The sequence below is a fragment of the Tachyglossus aculeatus genome, chromosome 9, assembly GCF_015852505.1.
Source record: "Tachyglossus aculeatus isolate mTacAcu1 chromosome 9, mTacAcu1.pri, whole genome shotgun sequence".
Lineage (NCBI taxonomy): Eukaryota > Metazoa > Chordata > Mammalia > Monotremata > Tachyglossidae > Tachyglossus > Tachyglossus aculeatus.
This window is the reverse complement of record NC_052074.1, coordinates 47,752,908-47,761,414: the sequence shown is the minus strand read 5'-3', so window position 1 is coordinate 47,761,414 and position 8,507 is coordinate 47,752,908. Positions and strand designations below refer to the sequence as shown.

Genomic DNA, 8,507 nt, shown 5'->3' with positions numbered 1-8,507 from the left:
TTTGTATTTTACTTGGTCTGCCTGCTTTTCTGCGTTTTTAATCTTGCCCACTGAGTTCTGGTTAATCGCAGCTAGGATGTCTTGTCCTTGATTTAGACTGTGAGCCCACTGTTGGGTAGGGACCGTCTCTCTATGTTGCCAACTTGTACTTCCCAAGCGCTTAGTACAGTGCTCTGCACACAGTAAGCGCTCAATAAATACGATTGATTGATTGATAGAAGAGTTGAAAAAGCGATTTGTCTTGTGACCATCTAGACTCTCGGCTTTTGGGGGGATGGGGGGAGGTTACTTACGTGACGCTTGTATCCCGACTATATTTAGTTTGGTTGCATTCGCTCTTTAACCTACTTGAAAAAATAATTCGGGCAAGTGATGCCACAGTTAGGGGTTCCACCCCTTTTTGTTCCTAAAATCACCCAATGCGGTTTTATTCTTGCCCTCTCCCCTCCTTTTAGAGAACAAACAACACACCCAAACCCTACAAACTTTTATTTAAAGGAGGAGGGAAAAAAAACCCAACTTTTCCTGGGGCAAGGGACAGTACATGCCCAAAGATACAGTGCACTCTGGAAGAAAGACTGCATCTCCCTCCCTTTCTTAGGAGCTGATAGGTCATTTATTATTGGAGCTGAAATGATATAAACAATCCTCTGTCTCTCTCGCTTTTTCCCCCCCCTTGTTAACAGCAACTTTCATTGTTAGAGGGAGAGAGGGAGAGAAGCCTTGTTGGTTGACGTCACTTTTGGTGCCTAGAAGTGAAGCTGCTCAACAAACCTTGAGAAGAATCATCTCCTCCTGCTTCAATCTGCCGCTGGGAAGGAACTAACCGGAGAGAGAGAGCCGGAGAGGGAGACAGAAACAAGCCAAAAAGAAAAATCATCATCATCTCCATTCCATCCCTCCTCTCTCTCTCTCCCTCTTTTTTACTTTTCCAAGGAAAACAATAAGAAGAAGGGAGGGGACGTTTTCAAAACCCAGGAAAAAACAATCCCAATCTTCATCCGGGAGGGAGGCGGGGGTGGGGAGAGTCCGCAGAGAGTCTCCCACTTCCCAACTAAAGGTGAGTTCCCGGGTGTGAAGGGGATTGGGAGGGGGAAGAGGGAAATCCCAGAGGGGGGGGGGGCGCCCCCCGAAAAAAAGCAACTATTGTAGGGCGAATAGGGGAGAGTCCGGAGTTGATTGCACGGTAGGTTGGCCGGTCGGTGGTCTCTCTTTGTTGTGCCGGTTAGTTGGGGAGGGGGTGTCGGGGGTCCCGCTCGGATTTGGGGGGCAATTTCAGGAAGGAGGGCCCGGGGGAAAGCAAAGTTTACTGGCGGGGGGCCGGTCCTGCGGCCCGGGCCTCGGGCTCGCCCTTTCTGCGGGCCCGGATCCACTCCCTGCACAGTTTCCCTTCTTGGAAAACTGCCGCCCCCCCCCCATTCGCATTTCGGGGGGGGCCACGGTTAGTGGGGACCCCCCATGACTGGCTGCTCCTCCCTCCAGGCCCCCCGGGCCGGGCCTTTTCTGCCTTCGCCTTTCCTCCCTCCCTGGAGAGCCTAGATTGCGAGCCCACTGTTGGGTAGGGACTGGCTCTCTATGCTGCCAACTTGGACTTCCCAAGCGCTTAGTACAGCGCTCTGCACACAGTAAGCGCTCAATAAATACGATTGATTGATTGATTGAGAAAAGGGGCAGGAAAAGGGGGGCAGGTGGGAAGGCTTGGGGGCTCTGCTGCCCCAGCAGCAATGTCTGAACGGGGCTTCTCCCTTAATCCCCTCCTCACCGGCAACAACAACCGGCTCCCAACTCTTCCCCTCTTCCCTCCTCCCTTTTCCATTTTTCAACCTGGGATAGCCGGACTTGCCCCAACCCCAGATTTGGGGGTTTAGAAAGGAGGTGTCTGAAGTGGCAGAGCCGCTTGGGGTGTTTTTTTCTTTTTTTTCCTGGTTCCTTTTCTCCCTCCCTCTGTATCTTTTGTATGTCGCTTCCTTATAAAGGAGAGAAGCAGCTGCAGCCCTTGGCCGAGTTGTTGAAATTTATCCCTTTGTGTATATTACAATATCCTCCATTTTTCTGCCCTCTAAACAACAAGCCTTTCGCCATCTTGGGCAATTTTTATTCCCAAGTCTCTCTTCTTTTTATTTTGGGGGAGGTGGAGAGTTGGGGGGGGAGAGGATTTGGAAAGGCCCAAAGCGACTGGATGAGGCTCAAAGTTTAGGAAATGCTACAGGGAGACCGTGACGTCATGTAAAGTTTAAGGGGAGATTTTTTTCCAAGAGTCGTGTTTTTCTTCGAAAACATTTTTTTTTCTTCTCGTTGAACTTCCACCGCATTATTCTTCTTTAAAGTCATAGTTCTGCCAGGGTATCCCGTGAAAATGCCGGTGTCGAATTTGAACACCCAAACAAAACAACCCGTAAATTACTTTTTTAAGTCTCGGTAACAGGTGGAGAAGAGTATGCAGAAAACAGATTAAATTTTTATCTGTGTTTGTGGGATAATTAAAATGTATATCCTCACGTAATGAAATTACTCACTTGTCACTTGTCATTTGCGAATCAGGATTAGTTTGGGGAATTAATTTCAAAACTGATTTGTGAAATTCAAATACACGGAGTGACCCCAGTGTATTTTCCTCTCTATTTTAACGCATCGGATCTTTCAGGATATTCGTAAACATACATTCATGGTAGATAACTTTTATTTTAAATTAATCCCTATGTGATTCTGGAGGATGGTGTCGTTCTCTTTAGCAAGTACCTGTAGATACTGCCTGCTGTTTAATTTAGTTCCAGGGGCCGAATGTGAGGTTGGCAAAATATTAGTATTCTAAATGTAAAATCGATTTAAAAAGAAGATTTCCTATCACCCCTGGCTATAAGCTCTTATGTCAGCCATTGTGAAAAGGGAAACAATAAAAGGTACTGTTCTTTTAATTTACTTCTCAACAATAGGTACTTTTTCATCTCATAAAAGTTCTGCCGGTCACATGACAAAACTTAATGAAACACTGAGTACTTCATAAATAATAACTACTGTAAATGGAATTGAAAAAATGGAACTCTGTCTCCCGTAGCCATTCTGCTTTGCTAGGATTTTTCAGGCAGCGTATTTACATCCCCACTAACAAGGACATGAAACTGTCTGTATTTAATTTGCATTCCCTTTGTCTTCAGGGTTGGGGGAAACATTGGCAATAATTAACGTAGAAACTAATAGGAACAATTCTAAGTACATTAGCAAGATTTCTCTTAACACACCCCTAACCTTATAATGTTTGTATTTTGTAACGCTTATGAAGGCAGTCTACTTTTGGGTCAACACAGTTCGGCTATTTATCTTGGAATTAGCTTTATTAAAACGTACTTTACAAAGCTTGGCTGAATTGAATGCCTGCCAGTTTCGTGAATCTTAGGTAGATGAAAATGTTTAAATAGTTAAAAGCACATAGAACAGATGGTTCTAAATTATACATGCAACAAAGGACCAGAAGATTTGGCAGATTATAAATGGTGAGCAACAGAGGATAAGCAGTTTAAGAAAATGGTAGTTAGGTATATCTGATGTCTCACACCTATTGTAAACACTTGTGCATATTATTGTCACCGAGCTGTATAATCAATAAGCCAGGCCACAGAAAGGCAACTGTCTGTTTCAAACGTAAAAAGGAGGTAAAGTTTTCAAGTATTCACGGGGGAAGCTTTGGGTGTTTAGGTGTTCTCATGTAACAAACGAGCAGCTTTTGGCTAAAGAAGTCAAAATCGTTTAGCGTGTTTACGAAACTGTGGCATTGAAGCATCAAACAGAAAAAGTTATGTTTGAAAACACATTTTCCGTGCTGTATGAATTTAGAAGTTAGCAAAAGTAAAGATGTATTTCAGTTTTGAAGATGTCTTTGGAAAAAAATTGAGTTATTTTGAAATTCAAAGCAGTAGGCTCTGGGTTTTTTTAGGGCTCACATGGTTTGACTTTGCCATGCTCACGATGTTTTCTTTCGAACTAATCGAAACCCAGTTTTGGAACATGTTAAATCTCAGTGGCCTATTTATTAGAAATCTTCAGCCAGATTTGCCGTTGAAGCCATGGTAGCTCATCCTAAATTATAATTGCACATGGAAGCCTATTTTGAGAGTTTGAATTTTTACATTCTAAGGTTGTGCTATATATCTTTCAGCTCATTGCTATTAGGTGAGTACAGTAAAATCATAATAAAAAAGGAAGGATTTTGCTCGGGGTAAGATTGGAGGGGCAAAGACACTGAGCCATGTAGTCTTGCATTAGAAAAGATCCCCTGGTCGAATATTTCAGTCTCTTTAGCAATTTCACACAATGAAGGGAAAGGTAAAGTATATCATACATGATAAATCGGTGCTTAGTTTCACAAGACATTTATTTAAAATGCAAATAAGACGGTAATGGAAGTCTTGAAATTTTATTTCTATTGCCCTTTCTCCCCATTTCTTTGTTTGCATGTTTATTATAGAGCTGCAGTGCAAAGGAGCAGATGTTTTGCCAAACATCCTGATGTGTTGCTTTTTCTTATGGGAGTGCGTAACTGTTCCTTCTGATGCATCGACTTGACAGCTGCTTGATTTCATGGAGCTGCTAAGAAGCCATTAGTGGTGTCATTGAATTGAAACAGAACAGTCACTCCCAGCTTGAACTGCAATTGTTAATGTCTTTGTTGCTACTTTTGTGTTCCTACACAAGATGTGGAATATCACAGTTGCAAGAAAGTTCATGCTTTCTGTCTGATCCCGGTGAATTAGTGAAAGGATGTGTTAGGACTTGATTGCTTTTAGGTTTACGATATTCTCTTAATGAAGGATCCGAGACGTGTTAGATTCTGAGTCGTTGACCTAGGCCTGCCAAAACTAGAAATGCCATTTAGTACATCCAAGGCGATAGAGTTACCCTGTCCCAGAAATGAAATTTCATCATCAAGGTTTGATGATTCTTAGTTGGTTGGCTTCCTTGAAGGATTATTCATTTGTCGTCTTGTCAGAGAATTTCGTTTAAAGGGTTAGCTACTTGTTTTTCTTTGAGATAGGACTTTGGTATTATAAATCTTAACATTTAGACTCTGAGGCCTTGAATCTTATCACGCCTGACTACTGCAGCCTAGGTTGATTGGCTGCATCGGCTTACTAGGTCTCTGACACTTTTTTTAATGGAAATTAAATTCTAGACAGAGGCAAGTAAGTAGAAGTAAGAACATGAATGAGAAGACAGACATTTTTGCATGTTGCCTTTAGTGTACTCAAGATAAAATCTTAATTTGACAAAGTACAACCATGAAGATACACTATACATACTTGCTGACTTTTGCTTTAAAATCTGAAGAGCGGGGAAGTCAAAATCACTTTCTAGTTATTTGTGCCGAGAGAGGCAAGATAGTAAAGACCAGAATTTACCCCGATTAAAAAATATTTTTTCAGTGACCCTTTTTCAAACTGGCAATGGCCAAAAGTGTTAAATATGGCAATACCGCCTGTCCGCAGTCATCCGTCGACCGTCCTTGAAGTGTTTGGATGTGCTCTGTAAGACGTTTAGAAGTAGGAGAAGAGCGGATGCGCTCAAAAATGGAAGCTCACCTTCTTAAAATATTTTATACAATGGCTTTTCAGATAAGCCAGTCAAAAATCAAACCATCACCTTACTTGGTCAACCCGTAAATTAAGGAATATTTCCTAGCCTCATTATGTGTCTGTAGCTAACTCCAAGTTTTGTAAAAGCCTCAAAAATGGCAAAACTGTTCAAAATTGAGGAAATGTAGGCTTTGCTTTTTCAGCAAATAGGCTTTTGGCTTTTTAGTTCATACTCTATAATTGTAAACAGAACAATACTAAATGAGTTTGTAGTTCAATTCTCATAGGAGCTTTCATTTTTCTAAATGTTTAACATCCAACACAGGCTGTTAAAAGAAAAGGAACTTTCCTTTTAGGTGGGTTACAAGTGCCGTTGGGCATAAGTAAGTTCGGATATGAGAGGAAGTTTTGTGTTTTGAACTTTTATGCAGATTTTCTAAAGAACCTATGAATCTTGAAATTGAGGGTAAAGTTAGAATTAAAGGCCTATTTTACCTGGATCCTTCTCCTAGAGAAAGAAAGACATGGACTCTACAATGACCTGTATTTTTGTGATTCTTTGATTCAAGCCTTTAGGGGCCATCTAGATAGTCACTACTACTTGATTTGGTGTGTCAAAGTAAAGAATATCAGATGAAAATATTGACAGATTGAACACTGAGTTTGAGGCGATTAACAAAAAGTCTGCTTCAAAAATACTAGCAAATATTACCTAGCGTAAAGTGTTCTCAATGAAATTTTGCAAAAAGCAACCAAAGGGGACTACTGTTTATACAGTTTTATTTAGTAGGTTGTTAAATAGAAACGTAAAATATAAGAAAGTGGCTTTGTTCCTCCAGTTAATTTTTTTTTTAAATGACCTTTGGTCAGTTGAAATTGGAACACAGGACTGGATGGATCATTGCTCTGGACTAGAAGGATATTTTTCATATGCTTACATTTAAAGTAATGTATATGACTTTTTCAATCGGAAAAGTTGTCACCTTTTAAATGCCGGTTTTATCTTTTAAATCAGGTTTAGTACCTTCAGCAGGCATTTTAAAAATTTTGAATTCATTTCCTGAAAATGACTTCTGATTTATAGAATACAATTTTAAGGTATTAGTATCAAATGTAATCCATCCTTCAAGTATAGGAGAGCTCCTACTCCTTTCTGGGAAGGAGGAATCAGGCACGAAGATAATTATTGCATTGGTCCATCGGATGTCTAGAGACATAATTGTGTGTTTTTACCCTGTTTTCTGTTCGTACACTTTTCCACAAGCATGCACTCATTAATCAAAGACGCTGCACTCCCGCTGAGGGCAGAGAGGTTCATCAAATTGGCAGCCAGTTTGGTGTAAAGAACGGTGTACTGAAGCTCTTAACGCGCTGGGACATAAATAAATCTCAGGTCTTTGTATGCAAACCCTGGAGGTTAATACTGTATAATTCAATGTCCTGTCTTTGTTTTTATGATTGATGTTTTTAAATGTTTGAAGCTTGATGCAAGTCCTCTAGTAGGTCAGGGCTAACCATCTGATTGGCTGAAGGGAGAAAGCATTAGGTTGACAGAGGGACTTTGAGTGTGCTGCAGATTTAGATTTTTTTTTTTTTCCTGGGAGATCATTGTCACATTGCCTGAGCTGTTATAGGAATGTTCCAGTGATTGACATCCCCTGCTGTGATAATGGACCAAGTGCATGAAATGCCAATAGTTTGGTCCTATTTGTTCGGAAGCTTACTGCTATTTGTATCCTTAACAGAGCTAACATGTAGAACAAGCAAAAACTACTGGGATTTCTCTGTAGAAATAGTGCTGGGATTTGGCTTTAACATGAATTGGTTGCATATTCATAATTTAAGAACAGCTGGTTACAGCAAGCACATAGTCATTTGCAAGCTATTATAAACCATTCCACTCACACATGGAGCTGTGCTCGAGCTTTTTTTTTTTTTTATTGATCTACCTGCATTTAAAATCTGGTCACTGCTGCCACAGAGGCCCTTCATTTTAGCTGTGCTTGCAACATAGAACAGCTTCAATTTTAAATATTTAATTTTTAACTAAATGCTGAGTAAAATGATATGGGCTTTGAAGAAACCAATTGTGAGGATCAACAACGACAAATATCTGAACTGCGCAATCTTGTTTCGGCAGTATAGCCTAAAAATCCATTATGCATTGTTTGTGGAACTTTGATTACCTCTAGTTTGGAGTACTCTGTTAGATTTATCATTAGGCGTGTTACTGATGGCTTTGAAGATGCAGTTCCTTTTTAACTTTAAAGACTTTCAAAATAGCAGAAAATTCAAAATTGCATTTAATTAGCTGGCAAAATAGTTACTCTGTATGTGCTAAGCGTGGCCCAAGTCTTACGTTGTTGGCAAACGATGCAGAGGAAAATGTATCAGGGTAATGAATATAATCAGCCTGTAGTTGAAAAACTGCATATGACTCTCCGGGAGTTTCTGAGTCCGATAAGCATTCCACTTATTCTGGGCATTGAGGAAAGACAGACTCCTCATACTGCCTGAGCCAAGCCAGGCGAATGGAGAGTGCAAAGCTCATTCATCTAAATTGCTAGATTTCCTTACATGAAACCAGATAAAGAAATTGAGAAGCAGTGTGTTCTAGTGGAAAGCACACTGGCCTGGGAGTCTGGGGACCTGGGTTCTAATCCCAGCTCTGCCACTTGTCTGTTGCGTGACCTTGGGCAAGTCACTTCATTTCTCTGTGCCTCAGTTTCCTCATCTGCAAAATGGGGATCCAGTATCTCTTCTCCCCTTAGTTAAACTACAATCCTTGTGTAGAACAAACCTGATTATCTTGGGCTGATGATTACCTTGATTATCTAGGGCTTAGTACAGTGCTTGGCACATAGTAAGCACTCAACAAACACCACTGATGGTGAGGATGATGATACTTAGCACGTGCCACAGGTACTAATAGAAAAAGTA

General features: G+C 40.8%; 1 protein-coding gene across 1 annotated transcript in view; it reads left to right on the top strand.

Annotated features, from left to right (window-relative positions):
* The first annotated feature begins 460 nt into the window (after positions 1-460).
* BAZ2B (bromodomain adjacent to zinc finger domain 2B) overlaps positions 461-8,507 on the top strand; it is a 232,511-nt gene continuing 224,464 nt past the window's right edge. Inside the window, exon 1 of the mRNA XM_038751844.1 lies at positions 461-1,060. The gene's annotated coding sequence lies outside the window, so the exon portion shown is untranslated. The remainder of the gene's footprint in view (positions 1,061-8,507) is intronic.